Genomic DNA, 15,873 nt, shown 5'->3' on the forward strand with positions numbered 1-15,873 from the left:
ACGAGAGAGAAAGATGTTGCTACCAAGCATGCGACTGAGCCCTTGAGGCGTGTTCACATACGCGACTGCGCAGTGGAAGAAGAACTGCGAGGTAGAAGGAACGGCAACAGGAAACACGTGAGGCGTGTATGCGCTCACGGAGGTGTGAATGGGTGTTGTGTACGCGCTCCAAGATGCGCTCAGGTACAATGAAACAGTGCTTGTGATGTTATCAAAGTATATGGGGGAAGGGAGGCGTACCGCGTGGTCTACTCCAGACAAAGGACTTTGTCGGAGTTTTCCTGATCCCAATACTGATAACGTTACAAGTTAACACTGAAATGCTGACGGTGTACAAGAGTATAACACCGAGTCAGGAGGTTAGAAAAGAAGTGCATGCAACAGCCTAGCTATAAAAGCAGCACAGATTTCAGACAACAAAATTCAATATGCATACTTAAACTGTCCCTAAGTTTAAATAGCACTTAACAATACTACAGATTAACTAACGTGCCCAAATGCCAGCCTTACTGTAGTGAACGTCTGCTCGTATTTAGAGGGTAGTGGAAAGTCCGTGCTTCTTGGGTCTTTGCCAGAGCTGGGGACGTCCGTCTGGTTCCACTGTGTGCAGAGAGTCCTCTTGGTTCCGAAAGTCCGTTTCAGGAGGAAAAGTCTCTGACTGTCGATGTGCCGGTTCACACGAATACCGTTAGAAGGAATCCTGTCGCTTCTAACTTTTCAATAACTGCTTTGGTCGCAGCGCTACGTTACTTGTGTAACTTAATTACCGGTTAACTCAGTTAAGAAAAAGACGCTACTATTGCATTTATCACCGTGGGCAATGGTGTCTACAAAAGCGCGTTGGTTCTTAGTCTTCTGAGACGAGCAGGTTTTCTCTTTTCATCGAGGTCCTACGGAGCGAAAGTCCTGAACAGAGAGAACGATATTGGGCTGACCCCCCAATTTAAAGGTTGCGGAGGTTACTGATCGTGACGTATGTGGATTTACCGGAAGCAGTGGAATTATGGGAGTTTGAGTCCTTGAAAGGACTGTTGTAGTACCTACACCACTGTAAGTATTGCTATCCCTCTGATTCTTTTATCTTCAGGACACCCCAGCATGTTGCTTTGTTAAACATCAAACAAAATGTTTATGTAATGTTAAATTAAATTAACACACAAACAAGCGATTATACTATGATTATAATGAATAAGCAAGTTAAATGCAATATTTTCCAAGCAAAGGTTCTTGTTTTAAACTTCTTCTTGGGTCTCGCTCTTCGGGTGAGTCATCCGCTTGAGTAGTTTGGGTCATGTGGTACCACTTTCCTGGTCGTTCTTTCAGCTGCACAGCGTGTTGGGTCTTGGCCGATACCTCGTATGGATCGTCCCACCTGGGCTGGTTCCACCCCCTTTTGAGGACTTTCAGGCACACTCTGGCTGGAGGGAGACTCGCTGGTTTATATGGATCTTACTCTGTCTTTTTCCTGGGAGGTGTAGCTAAACACAAGAGACGTTAGAAGTTCCCAATATGGCTTGTACGCCATTTTGGGAAGGGTAGGGGTAAGGTGAACTGTGAGAGAGGATATGGGTCTAGGCAATAACTCAAATGGTGTGAATTATGTTTTCCTGTTTACAGATTGTTTACATGCCAGTAATGCCAATGGAAGAACTCTAACCCAATTCATGCCAGCCTGTCTCATAATTTAATGTCTCATAAGAGTTTTTTTTTTTTTATCGTTCTGCTTACTCTTTCTACTTTCCCCTGAGACTGAAATGTTAATTGGGTACTTAACAAAGTTAGGAAAAAATTGAAAAAGGTTATGGATGATATGGATAAGGTACAGTAAGTAATGGCCCTACAAGATTTACAAACTCCACCTGCACCCAGATTGATCTAGCTTTTACTAATAGGTCAGGAAGGCTCTTGAAATCATACAATTTGCTTACAGGAATGTCTGATCACAATTTTATAATGGTTACAAGAAAATTAAATAAAAAGCACTTCAAACCCTTGGCCGCCACTGAGTTCTATAGAATACCAAAACAGGAACAACAAAACTTCCAAGATTCTATCAAAGAACTAAACTGGGATGAATTGGTCTGTGGCAAAAATCAAGATGATGATTGTTCTAATATGGCCAACAAAATACAACAAATTATTACATAATTTACACGGCCAATTAAACTAAAAGCTAGAAAAATGGCCTTCCCTGGTTAAATAAATTTATTCTGAAACTCATGAAAGAACGAGATCACTCTTTGAAGCTGTCAATCAAACAGACACCAACTTATTTCATTGAGAAATAGGGTAGTGAAAGAAATAAGAAAATCTACCTCGAGTGATGGCTTATGCTTTTAGCAACTACTTAATTGAGTCTGTGTCCAGAACTTCTGATACATTTATTGTAAAACAAAGGAGGGAGTACCCTGTATTATCCGCAACACAGTCATTTACTATCACAAATATTACTAAAGTTATCAATTTAATTAAATCACTCAAACCATCTAAAGCAAAGGATGTTTTTGGAATGGACACGAACATCCTCAAAGACCTAGGTTCAGCTCTCACCACTTCTATTGCCTCAATCATTAATCTTTCAATTTCATCGGATCACTTTTCAAAGGCCTGGAAATTGGCTATTGTTACCCCTGTCTTTAAATCTGGTGACTCAACTTCTCTGCATAACTACCGCCCAATAAGCATTCTTCCGGCCATTTCCAAAATCGCAGAAAAATGGCACAGCAGATGTTAGGTTAACCTCCAGAGTCCCTCAGGGGTCAATATTAGGCCACCTTTTATTTAGTCTTTATAGTAATGATTTGCCCACTGTTTGTTCTGAAGCTGAATGCTTAATATATGCAGACAACACGGATTTCTTTGTTCATGGTCGTACCAAAGAAACTGTTGCTGCTAAACTCATTAAAACAATGTCCTGTCACATCTTGGTTACATGAGTACTGTCTACAGCTAAATGTTTCTAAAACTGTAGGCATGTATTTCACTAAAATAAATAGAATATCACCTGACCCCGATATACATGTTAATGGAGAAAAAATACAAATTGTCAGCCAATATAAATATCTTGGGCTAATAATAGATTCACAGCTCTCTTTTAAAGACCATATTGATAAACTGTATAAAAAAATCAAGTTAAATCTCGTACATTTTCGTGCAATTCGAAATGAAATGTCAACTGAAGCTGCAAAATTGTACTTCGATGATTTTCAGTCACTTCAACTATTGCCTAACCAGTTGATCCCAGACTGGTCAAAGTGCTAAAAAACTGTTGGAAGTCTTGTACAAACAAGCAATTAAAGTTATGGATAAAAAAATCTAGCTACTATCATCACTGTGCAATTTAAAAAATAAAGCATTTTAAACTGGGACATTTGCAGACTTAAAATTGAATTATAAAGTACTGCATAATTTGGCTCCAGATCCTCTAGCAGAGCTCATCAGCCAAAGAAAAAGCTCTGAGCGTGTCACACAAGGCTCTGTCAGAGGTGACTGTTACATTCCTCTGCGCAGGAACTTTTAGTCTGTCGGCCTGGTCAGTAAAGAGCATGAGTGCATGGAACTCTGTACCTGAGGAGGTTAAAATGAAAAAAAATTGAAAATGTGGCTTATCAACACCCACAGCTGCCAACACTAAAAGTTAGGCCTGTTGTGATGTTTTAATGTTATGATCAAATGTTATGTTGTGATATGTTGTATTTTTTCTTAATTGTATAGTAAGTGTTTTGTATTATATTGTATGTATTGTGTGCTTTCTGCCTTCTTACATCATGGCCAGGGGAATGCAGATGAAAACTAGCCTTCTGGCTAACTCTGGCTTTTTTAACCACGTGTAATCATGTGTTTTATGAAATTGCAACTGTCCCTTAATAAATAAACTAAACTAATCTGGGCCCTGCCATATTTTCTGCAAGTCCCTTACATCTCCCCATGTTTCCCAGAGCTCTGTGGTCTTACTCTTTGCTCATTACTTTCCTGACAACAGTGCTTTTCTCCATCCTCCATCAGGTCAGACATGTTAATGCCTTCTGACCTGTATTGTATGTGTGGTTTATCCAGTGTGCGCAGAATGCGTGTTTGTCTTATGTTGGAGTCAATGTGAATGTGTTCCGTTTTCTTCATGATGTTAGCCAGTCCAGCTGCAAATCTAGTGCAATGCTGGCTGTTTAGTTTCCATAGGATCAGGTGGTACACTGGCATAATGAAATATTGTCCTATCCCCCTTTTGTTTCTGGAACAAAACACAATGCACAGCAGTTTCTGAGACAGAAACATCCAAATGAAAATCTTCTGTGTAATCTGGAGTGGCTAATGTAGCTGCTGAAGCTAAAGCTATTTTTAAGTCAGTATTTGCCTGATCAGTCTCTGTCATCCAGTCAAGAGGTGCTTTTAGGTTTCACATACAGATGAAGTAGTACATCCTTAGTGGCCTGCAAGCAGCTTTGTGGTTCTGTGGCAGCTATGAAAATATCATCTACATATTGCACCATCAAACAGTCCTGTGGTAGCACAAGGTCACACAGTTTATTTTTCAATACTCGGTTAAAATACCTTGAGATAACTTGAATCCCAGTGGCTTAGTATTGTACGTGTATTGCTGACCTTTATAGGTAAATGCAAAAATTGGTTTCACTTCTGCTGCCAGAGGGAGAAAAAAGCATTAGCCAGATCAATAGTAGTGAACCACTGATGTGTCGGTGCTAATTGTGAGAGAGCTCTGCATGAGGGTTGGGTACAGGTAGACAAGGAGTAATCACAATGTTGTTTATCAATCTGAGGTTATGTGCCATTCTATATTTGTCCATACCAGGTTTAGGTAGAGGTAAAACAGGATTGTTACATGGGGACTGTGTGGGGGGTAGCACCCCTGCTTCCAAAAGACTCTGAATTGCGTCAGGTAACCCTGCCTTAGCTTGTGGTTTGTGTTTGTATTGATACTGATAGATGGTAGAGGTGGGCTTTACATCAAATGAAATAGGTGCAGCTAATGCACACCGCCCTACATCCGCAGGACTGGTGGCCCATATATCAGTAGGAATGGAGACAAGCATCCTGTCACTATCAGGATGATTGGTTTGTTCTCGGCCATGATGCCCAGTTATTATGTCATGCGTGGTCTTATGCCGTCATTAGGTTTTATACAAGTCCTTACTGGCAGAAAAATGTAGGTTAGGAATCTGAGTTGGTGCTCAATCAGTACTGAGGACCTCTTTTCTAACCATCATCCCTAATTCTTTGGCCCTGTGCCACTGCTAAGGAAACCACTGCTGTTGTTCTGGTGCAGATTCTACAGCGGCAGCCACTCCTTCTTTTCCCACATAAATGTCTTTAGTAATGATGGACCAATTTAGCCCATCCATTTTGGAAAATTGTTGGTAAATGTCATCACCTTCTTTATAATAAAATAGAGTGCACTGTGGTGGGTCACCACACCTGTTTTCTTTGGATCTTTCGGGTGCAGTAGAGCCCAATAAATGTCCATCATAGGTATGACTGGCCACCTTTCATCACACAGTAGCCATTGAGTCCCTGATGTTGTGGATGTACATAAACAGTTCACCCTATGTCCATCTGGAAACACCACTTCCACTTCATCAGGTCAACTTCGGGTCCAGTAAACTCACTTTCAATTTACACAACATGTCCCTGCCAAACAAATGTACAGGTGAGTCAGGGGCATAAATGAAAAAATGGGCCAACATCTGTCCTCGGACCTCAGTTCAAAGGCTTTGTGAATTGCAGGTGTTGTGAAATCCCAGAGAATGGAATATAAGGACAAGTGTTGACGTAGCGGCCCCATGTGTGTAGAGTGAGTTGCCCCAGTGTCCACCAGCATCAGTTGTTTCACCCCTTATTAGAATGTGGGGCCATGTTGGGATTGGGTGCCTGGTGTGTGGCACTCCCTCGCCCCATGGTGGCTGGCAGGTGCTGGTTAAACTGAGTGGGACATCCTCTCGTCCAGTGTCCCAGTTGTCCACACAGAAAGCATGCTCCCTGCATTCCTCCCTTGTTTCCATCCCTTCTAGTCCCCCTGCCTCCCATGTTATCACGTCCCCTTCTGTACATTCCTCCCCCTGTTTGTAATCACAGAGGAGGAAGAGGGTAGGGTCCCAACAGTGTCTGATACATGAGAGCTGGCTGATAACAACCCATAGGAACTCCCCCAGGTGGGCCTTGCTGTTGGGGCTGCCCATGAGGTGGAGTCTGCTGCAGGTCTGAAGGAGGGGCTGTCCCTGCTTGTTGCTGAACCATTTGTTTTTGAGTTTTGTTCTTCTTTTTGTCTGTGCTCGGCCCTGCACAATCTTTTGCCAATTGTAATTTCAACAGCTGGTTCTCCAGTTTGCTACCTGTCTTGGGCATCTAAGTACTGCTGGAGGTAATATATAAAATGTCTACGTCATGTGGTGTTAATCACATGTGGTAAATCAGAGTTACTTTCCATTTTTTCTTTTACTATTGAGGGTAACCCAGCTATAACAGCTGCTTGATACATTCTGCCAGACAATAGGTCATTTGGGGGGGATGTTCCTACTGGATTTAGCCATATCTCTATTGATCTATCTAGCTACTGAGCAGTACTTTCCCCAGGTTTTGGAATTATCATCTTAGGAGCAACCTGTTGTTCCTCCTTCCACTTAATTTGTATGTTCTGGGCCAATATATCATGTGTTCCATTAGAGGCTCTCTGTTTGGACTACTATACATCCCTGACTGCCGCTCCATGTCTCTCACCTCACACTCTGCTGCATACAAGTTAAAGGTAGCACGGGAGTCACCCAGAGTTAAGGTGCAGCCTGCAGTATTTTTTCTAAGAGTTCTGAGCCAACGTCCTCCCCCATCTGAGAGTGGAGGGAGCATGTCGGTAATAACTTGTCTATCAGTCCTAGACCACAATTTATAATGATATATTCGGCCTCCTGGACCCACTCGCAATGAATACATACAGTATTTAGCCCCGCTATGAGTTTTAGAGTTATCTAAAGCCTTCTCGTACTTTTGCTCATCTGTTTTCGTGATATCATTGTCTGACTAGTCCTCTGCATCGTGGTCATATATTATGTCATTAGTCTCGTCTGGGTCAGACTTACACCATTCTATGTTCCCAAATCACTCAAAGTAATTGTTGTTGTGTGTTTTGGAGAAGACTAGGGGGGTCAGCAGCTCATCCCCTGTTTTTTCTTCTTCTCTACTCCCCTTTCTCTTATCAGTCCTGTTTTCTGGTGCTTTGTCTGTATCTTTTGTCATAATTTACTGTCAAAGTAAATTTACTGTCAAATTGGAAAATGCCAATGTGGGACGAATGCCAGATGTTTTTAATTTCTTTGTTTTGCTCTGTTTTTTAGTATATGAAGGTGGACCCACACTTGGTGTTACAGATACCTGTATTTTTTTGTCACTCTACTCTCCCTGTCTCACTTCCTCTCTTTTCTTTCACAGACAACTGCATCTCCTGTACCTGCTCTTTCCATATGTCACTTGCCCTAACCAAAGCTAGAGAAGTTATTGCAGCTTTATGAATTAACTGTCTGTGACTCTTCTTTTCCTTAAGTATTGCCTTTAACTTCTTTCTGGCTTTTCTAGATGTCTCCAAATATTTTTTAACCTCTAAGAGTTTTATACTGTCCACCACACCCAACTCATACGCATAGGTTAGCTCGTCAAATCCGATTCTTTCTGTCCCTGACAGTTTCTGTTCCTCCTTCATCTTAACATAGTGCCTCGTCCCGTCCTTCAAAGCCTGTTTACACTTGCAATTACAATAACACCCGATTAAATTCTCTCTCTATCTGTAGTTTCTTCACAACAATTATTTCTCATCATTTATCTGTTAAATTCTCTTTCCATTTTTGCGTCTTTTTGGGGAATCCAATATTCCTCAAGGTTTAGACCTCTGTCCAACAAACCTGACTAATCCTTACTGGGTCCAGCTCGGCCTCGTCACGGGGAGTCAATTATCACCCGTGGAGAATTAACTTCTAACGCAGAGAATTCTAAAAAAACTTATGACACTTCACTGCCTTCACCAGAAGGGGTCTGTTTGCCAGCCACTGACTTCTTCAATTGAGGAACCTTCTACAGAGTTTTTCAACTCCGTGCCTCAACTCCTGGAGTTTATACCTCAAAAAGTCAGCGGCCTCAACAAAACAGTGACAGTACTATACCTCCCAGACTCCCCACAGAAGCCTGTTCAGCAGAAACACATGAGCTTCCTTTAATTTGCTGTAACACACAAAGCCTCCCACACAATTCCCAAACTTTCACACAAAACAGAGCCAATGTAACCCACAATTGCCCAGACAGGGATTGCCCAGGGATTTTTAAACCCGCCATACACAATTTTTACTCTTAACTCTCTCACGTTCACACTCAATCTGCAATCAGTCAGTCTTATCTACTTGGTGAAAGTTTTTTTAGAATGTTCAATCTGCAGTATTCTCTGCATCAGAAAAAGTTACTGCTTACCTTTTCCACAGTCTCCAGGCAGTCAAAACCTCCTTCACAGCCAAATCTGGCTCACCGCCAAGTTGAACCTGTCTGGCCTTGAATCACGTCGGGGTCACCAAGTTGTAGTGGATGTTCTTTTGATCCCAGGTCAAAGACAGGAAGGAAAGAGATCAAGAACAAGCAAGAGAGTATACAGAGTACATTAAAACAAAACAATTATGCATAAAACCGAACTTACAGAGACTTTTCTCTGGAGTCAGTGCTGATCTAGTAACCTGCCGATTACCCAGGACCTATGCCAGGAGCGTTACTGACCAACTGCTATACAGACATACAAACAAGTTTGATGTGGGAGTGGTTTTTCTTTCAATGACCTTCCTCTGCAGGTATGTTACCATGGCAACCATAGAATGTCTCCCTCTTCTGCTGCACTCGTTACAGGGGTTACATACCATTTCAGACAGGCACTAGTTGTTTATTATCTAAACAGTATTTCATACTGAGTTCCAATTTAGTTTGAGACAAGCACTAGGCACCTATTATCAGAAACACTACTTCATACCAAGTTCATACATAGTTTAAGGCAGATAATATCCATCTATCATAAGAAAAGTAAAAACATTTCACGGAAATAATCAATATGTGAAAACAACGTACACACGTCTAGGGTGTCAAAAGCAGGTGGTTTACTATTCTTTACTGATAAGCATTTGTTTAATTAAAGCTTCAGAGTCACCATACTGTATATGCACCTGTTGAGTTATAGCAGAGCAGTAATATTCCTACAAGGTGAAAAAAAGGAAAAGAGTGAAGACAGAACAAAAGATCAAGTGGTAGAAACTAAGGAAAGAGACATGTTGTGAAGACTTCAGCAAGGAAGGAAGGGCAGTTCTGGACCGTGTTGAGGAATTCCCAGATGATTGGGAGACTACAGCTACGTGATTAGAGAGACAGGTGATTAGAGAGACAGGTAGGAAGGTGCTAGGTATGTCCTCTGGGCAGAGAAAAGAAGACAAAGAAACCTGGTGGTGGAATGATGGGGTCCAGGAGAATATGCAGAGAAAGAGATTAGCAAAGAAGAGATGGGGCAGTGAGAGAACAGAAGAGAACAGACTGGAGTACAAAGAGAGGACAAGGGAGGTGAAGAAGTGGCCAAGGCCAAACAAAGGGCATATGAGGAGTTGTATGAGAGTTTGGAAACAAAGGAAGGAGAAAATAAGTTGTATAGGTTGGCAAGACAGCGAAATCAGGCTGGGAAGGATGTGCAGCAGGTGAGGTTGATTAAGGACAGAGAGGGGAATGTAATCACAAGTGAGGAAAGTGTGCTGAGAAGATGTAAGGAAAACTTTGAGGAGTTGTTGAATGAGGAAATAGAAAGGGAAAGTAGGAATGAGGAACCAGAGATTAGGAAGAAGGCAGATCAGATTAGAAAAGATGAAGTTAGAAAAGCCCTGAAGAGGATGAAGAGTGGAAAGTCAGTTGGTCCCAATGACATACCAGTTGAAGTATGGAAGTGCTTAGGAGAAGTGGCGGATGATTTCCTGACTAGGTTGTTCAACAGAATTTTAGAGACGGATACGATGCCTGATTAGTGGAGGAAAAGTGTTCTGGTGCCAATTTATAAGAAGGGTGATGTGCCGAGTTGTAACAACTACAGAGGGATGAAGTTGATGAGCCATACGATGAAGATTTAGGAAAGAGTAGTTGAAGCCAGGTTGAAGCAGGAAGTGGAGATTTGTGAACAACAGTATGGTTTCATGCCTAGAAAGAATACCTCAGATGCAATATTTGCCTTGAGGATGCTGATGGAGAAGTACAGAGAAGGTCAGAAGGAGCTGCATTGTGTATTTATAGATTTAAAAAAGGGAAGACAGACTGCTGTAGGTACTATCACAGCACTTTTAAGGACTCTAACTCCCATAGTTCCACTGCTTGCTTGTAAATCCACATACGTCACAATCAGTGACCATCATTGGGGTCAGCCCCAATTTCAGTCTCTCTGTTCAGGACTTTCTCTCCATGGAAACCCTGGTGAAAAGAGAAACCTGCTCATCTCAGAAGAATAAGAACCAATACGCTTTTGTAGACACCATTGCCAATAGCAATAAATGCACTCGTAGCGTTTTTTTCTTAACTGAGTTAACTGGTAATTAAGTTACACAAGTAAAGTAGCGCTGCGACCAAAGCAGCTATTTAAACGTTTAGAAGTGACAGGATTCCTTCTAACAGTAATCGTGTGAACCGGCACATCGACAATCAGAGACTTTTCCTCCTGAAGCAGACTTTCGAAACCAAGAGGACTCTCTGGACACAGTGGAACCAGACGGACGTCCCGAATCTGGCAAGGACCCAAGAAGTGTGCAATTTCCACTACCCTCTAAATACGAGCAGATGTTCACTACAATAAGGCTGGCATTTGTTATTTTTATCTCTAGTAGTGATGTGTCGTTCGCGAGTGATTTGTTCAATATGAACGAATCTTCATATTGAACTCACGAATCACTCATAAATCACTCTCTGCGAACTAATATTTCACTGCGAACTAATCACTCACTGTGAACTAATCACTCTCTGCGAACAAATCACTAGCTGCAAACTAATCACTCACTGCGAACAAATCACTCTCTGCGAACTAATCTTTCACTGTGAACGATTCACTCGCTGTGAACTAATGTTTAGCTCTGAACTAATCTTTCATTGCAAACGAATCACTCTCTGTGAACTAATCTTTCATTGCAAACGAATCACTCTCTGTGAACTAATCTTTTGCTGTGAACTAATCTTTCACTGCAAACTAATCTCTCATTGCAAACGAATCACTCTCTGTGAACTAATCTTTCACTGTGAACGATTCACTCGCTGTGAACTAATGTTTAGCTCTGAACTAATCTTTCATTGCAAACGAATCACTCACTGCTAGCACTGCTAGTGATAGCAAGACCGACTCTCGCAGATTCGTTTCATTTGTACATCTTCACATTGTGGTGTGTTTTTTTTTTTTTCTTAGCTTTTCACATGGTTTTAATTACTTATGGGATTTTGTGTACTTTGTAGACTTTGTCAGCGGAAGCAAAGAATGTTGCCTTATTTAGTGTCGGATAACAGCAGCCTTCTTTACAACGCCCACAATAGGGCTAAAGCGCCACCTGCTGTGAAACGAATTAAATGATTAGTTCAAGATTCGTTCACGACTCGTTCATTTTACTGTTCGAGAGTCAAAGATTCGAATCAATAAAAAGAATCGGTCTTCCCATCACTACAGTGAAAGATTAGTTTGCAGAGTAATTCGTTTGCAATGATAGATTAGTTCACAGCGAAAGATTCGTTTGCAGATTAATTAGATCGTAGTGAAAGATTAGTTCACAGTGAAAGATTAGTTAGCAGTGAGTGATTTGTGAGTGATTCGTGAGTTCAATATGAATATGACTCGATAGTCACGAGTCACGAATCTTTCATATGACTCGGGAGTCGCGAGGGATTCGTTCCAAATGAACGAATCACTCGCGAATGACACATCACTACTCACTGCAAACAAATCACTTGCAAAGAGTCTGTCTTTCCATCACTAGACTGAGCACTTGAGGCGTGTTCACATACGCGACTGCGCAGTGGAAGAACTGCGAGGTTGAAGGGATGGCAACAGGAATCACCTGAGGCGTGTATGCGCTCACGGAGGTGTGAAAGGGCGTTGTGTACGCGCACCAAGATACACGCTTGTATGTCGCTTCTAAACTTTTGAATAGCTGCTTTGGTCGCAGCGCTACGTTACTTGTGTAACTTACTTACCGGTTAACTCAGTTAAGGAAAATACGCTACTAGTGCATTTATCACCGTGGACAATGGTGTCTACAAAAGCACGTTGGTTCTTATTCTTCTGAGACAGTTTCTCTTTTCAACAGGGGTCCCACGGAAAGTCCTGAACAGAGAGACTGAAATTTGGGCTGACCCCCCGATTTAAAGGTATGTGGAATTACCGGAAGCAGTGAAATTATGGGAGTTTGAGTCCTTAAAAGGACTGTAGTAGGATAACATAATAATTAAAGATAACTTTAATGAGACTGATTTGTGTTGTTGATTTGTGACTTGTTAATAACACTGAGTGCTCCTAAGCAGCACCCATTGCATCTACAGTGCCAAGGGAGGACTTGTGCTTTTGTATGAGTAAGTCAGCAGTGGCAGAGAAGTATGTTAGTTTGGTGCAGGACATGTATGCGAATAGTACAACAGTAGTGAGGTGTGCTGTTGGAAGGACAGAAGACTTCATGGTGGAGGTGGGACTACATCAAGGATCGACCCTGAGCCCCTTCTTGGTTGCTTTGGTGATGGACAGATTGACAGATGAGGTCAGACAGGAATCCCCATGGACTATGATGTTTGCAGATGACATTGTGATCTGTAGTGAGAGTAGGTAGCAGCTAGGAGAGAGCCTAGGGAGGTAAAGGTTTGCACTAGAAAGGAGAGGATTGAAGGTCAGCCGCAGCAAGACAGTACATGCGTGTAAAGGAAAGGGAGTGAAACAGTGAAATAGTGAGGTGAGGTGCAGGAGTTTAGGTACTTAGGATCAACTGTTCAGAGCAGAGGAGACTGTGGAAGAGAGGTGAAGAATGGAGTACAGACAGGATGGAACAGCTGGAGAAAAGCATTAATAAAGTCCATGCAGCAGAGTTTCTTAATCTAAGAAATTAAGTTTTTATAATCAATCAAAAAAAAAATCAATTGATTAATATTGCCCTAATTTGCTCTAAAATAGCTAAGTAGCTATGTCACGTTGTATGTGTTAAATTCAGAAAGGTATACGTTTATACTATTATTAAAACTATTATATATTTTTTGACATGTCCAGATATGTTGAATAAGTCTTCTTAAACAAAATGCACTAATTTTCTTTTAAGTACGTAGCTATGTCCCTTTTTGTGTAATTGTTGGGAATGCACAGGGAAGATAACATTTAAAAAAAAAGAAAGAAGACAATTTGCCATAAAATTTCATTATAACTGTTGAACGTTTAACCAAAAATGACTAGGATTTTTTTGCTGATTTTTCTAATATCTCAAAATGTTTTAATTTGATGAAAAATCTGCAGATAATTTAAAAAAAAATCAAAATACTTCATTATAATTTTTTAACATTTGACCAAAAATGAAATGCTAAACTATGATTTTGCCAAAGAATTCCAAAATTATTTTTTCCAAAAAACATTTGAATTTTGAAAAGCAAATATTTTAAACTAATTAATAAAACCATTTAAAAGAATGTTGCCAAGGAATTTTATCAAAATTATTTAACATCTGACCAATATTTTTTCCAAAAAATGTCTTTTTTGACTTTTTAAAATGCTTTAATTTATTTGAAACAAGATAAAACTTCTTAAAAATCTTATCGTGATCAAATGTTGACATACCAAAAAAGTATGAATTCTGAATTTTAAATTTTAAAAAGGATATTGTTACATATTCTTAGGAAAATTAGTACATTTTCGTTCATTTTTAAGAACCTTTTATTTTTTAAGACTTTTCAGAAAGCCATTAGTATACTTTGTCACTTTTAATAAAATATAACGCTGTGCCTACATGATGATGCCAGGTACCTGATTGGCATTTGTTGAAGATCTGCTCCTCACTTTGACAAGATAATTAGGGTCAACTCTCCTCCTCTCCATTAATACAATTATATCTTTTCCTACTATGAATGAAATGCTTTTTGAAGCTACTGGGTTCTTTAAGCCGAAAGACCTTGTTATTTCCATGTACTCATGTTTTTTATTTGTTACATCCAACGCACCCCTGCACCTTCTTCCCTTGACTTCCCGGCAGTTCTTGTTTTGGCATAACTTTAGGAATGTTAACGACCTCAGAAGATGACTAAACTAGAGGCTGAGGGTATTTCCACAGTTTTGCTCCTTAAGTTTCCCTGCAGTTTGTTCTTACTGCTTGATTCGATGTGAGTTCTTCAGGGGTTTGTGCTAACTCTCTCAAACTGAAGTTCCTACAAAAAGAAGTAAGAAACTGATTTGCATTTACAGTATTTTAGCCTTATTCTCAGTAACATTACCATCCTTAGTAGTCCTTTATAACCTTTGATATTTAAAAAGCCATTAAAAAATAAATGACCATATTCAAGGTACATTTTGACAATTGATCTGTGATCACAAACATTGCTGACATCACTTTTTTAGATATCTTTAGTTTTACCACCAAGTTCTGTATTTTGTTACAAAAAAAAACGACAGATTGAAAAAAAGAACAAAAAATACTTTACCCACTGTTACCTTAACAATGTTCGTCTTCTCTTTATTTCAGCAATATTTTGAAATAGGTTCAAACAAAATTCTTTCTGTAACTAGCTCTGGCCTCTTCATAATTGTAGACCTAAAACTGAATAGTGTCTCAAGAATCTTTTTTTGCTTATACAAATATCACCATAGAGACAGGGTGACTCCACATGCAGTAATTCTTCCAGGCCAAAAGGGGGAAACATTTTACCTATAAAAAGGCTTAAGAAACTACCTTTGTAACATATTCAGTTCATTCTTTCAACCATTACATTGAAATAGAGGATTTGTTTTCTTAATAAAGCAATACACTTTACAAACATGTCCTTTTTTATATTTACATTTTTATCATTTATATACGTATATATGTATGTATAACACAGTGTCTCTAGTTACATGAAGAAGGCAATACTATCACTACAGGCAGTAGCTTTAAATATGTTTATGTTTATTAGGGAGCGCTATTGTGGCAGTATTAACATATAAAACAATCCTTTTTTTTAAATAACATACAAACATTCAAAATATTCACTTCACAAAATTCATGAGGCTTGCTTTCCCAAAGGGACAGGGTCAAGACATTGTTGTTTGTTTGTTTGGTTTTTTTGACCAACTTTTCCTAATTGTTTCTTTCAATTAAATATCCCAGAGTTTGTTCTTTTTAAAAGGCTGGTTGACCAAAGACAAAACAAAACAAAGGAAAAAAAAACAACTTTGGAGACTAAAACAACAACAACAAAACAAACAATCAGTCTGACAAATGATCAAAAAGAGGAAAGTGACCATGCAAGAGAATCTGCTACTGTACATGCCAACACAACAACAAAATATAGCTTTTTAATAAACAAAAGCTACAACAACTTATTTTTCTTGAATATTACAAGTTACCTCCAACAGATTTGCATATAGTTGACCTGAGTTCAAATATTTCAAATCTTTAAACAATTTGATTGATTACCGGTAATTAAAGTTGTGTAATTTAATTTAAGGTTTGTAAATACTTATCTCAGGAACCTGTGTATAAACTCAGATATGACATGTGATATGTGGTGATTCATGGTTTTATCACAATAAAAGATGAACATTAGTCCATTTTTACTACACTTGTAAAACACAGGAGCCGTCACAGTAGCTCAAAACAAGAGCTAAATCGTAAACTC

This window comes from Cynoglossus semilaevis, chromosome Z (genome assembly GCF_000523025.1).
Source record: "Cynoglossus semilaevis isolate Cse_v1.0 chromosome Z, Cse_v1.0, whole genome shotgun sequence".
Classification (NCBI taxonomy): Eukaryota; Metazoa; Chordata; class Actinopteri; order Pleuronectiformes; family Cynoglossidae; genus Cynoglossus; species Cynoglossus semilaevis.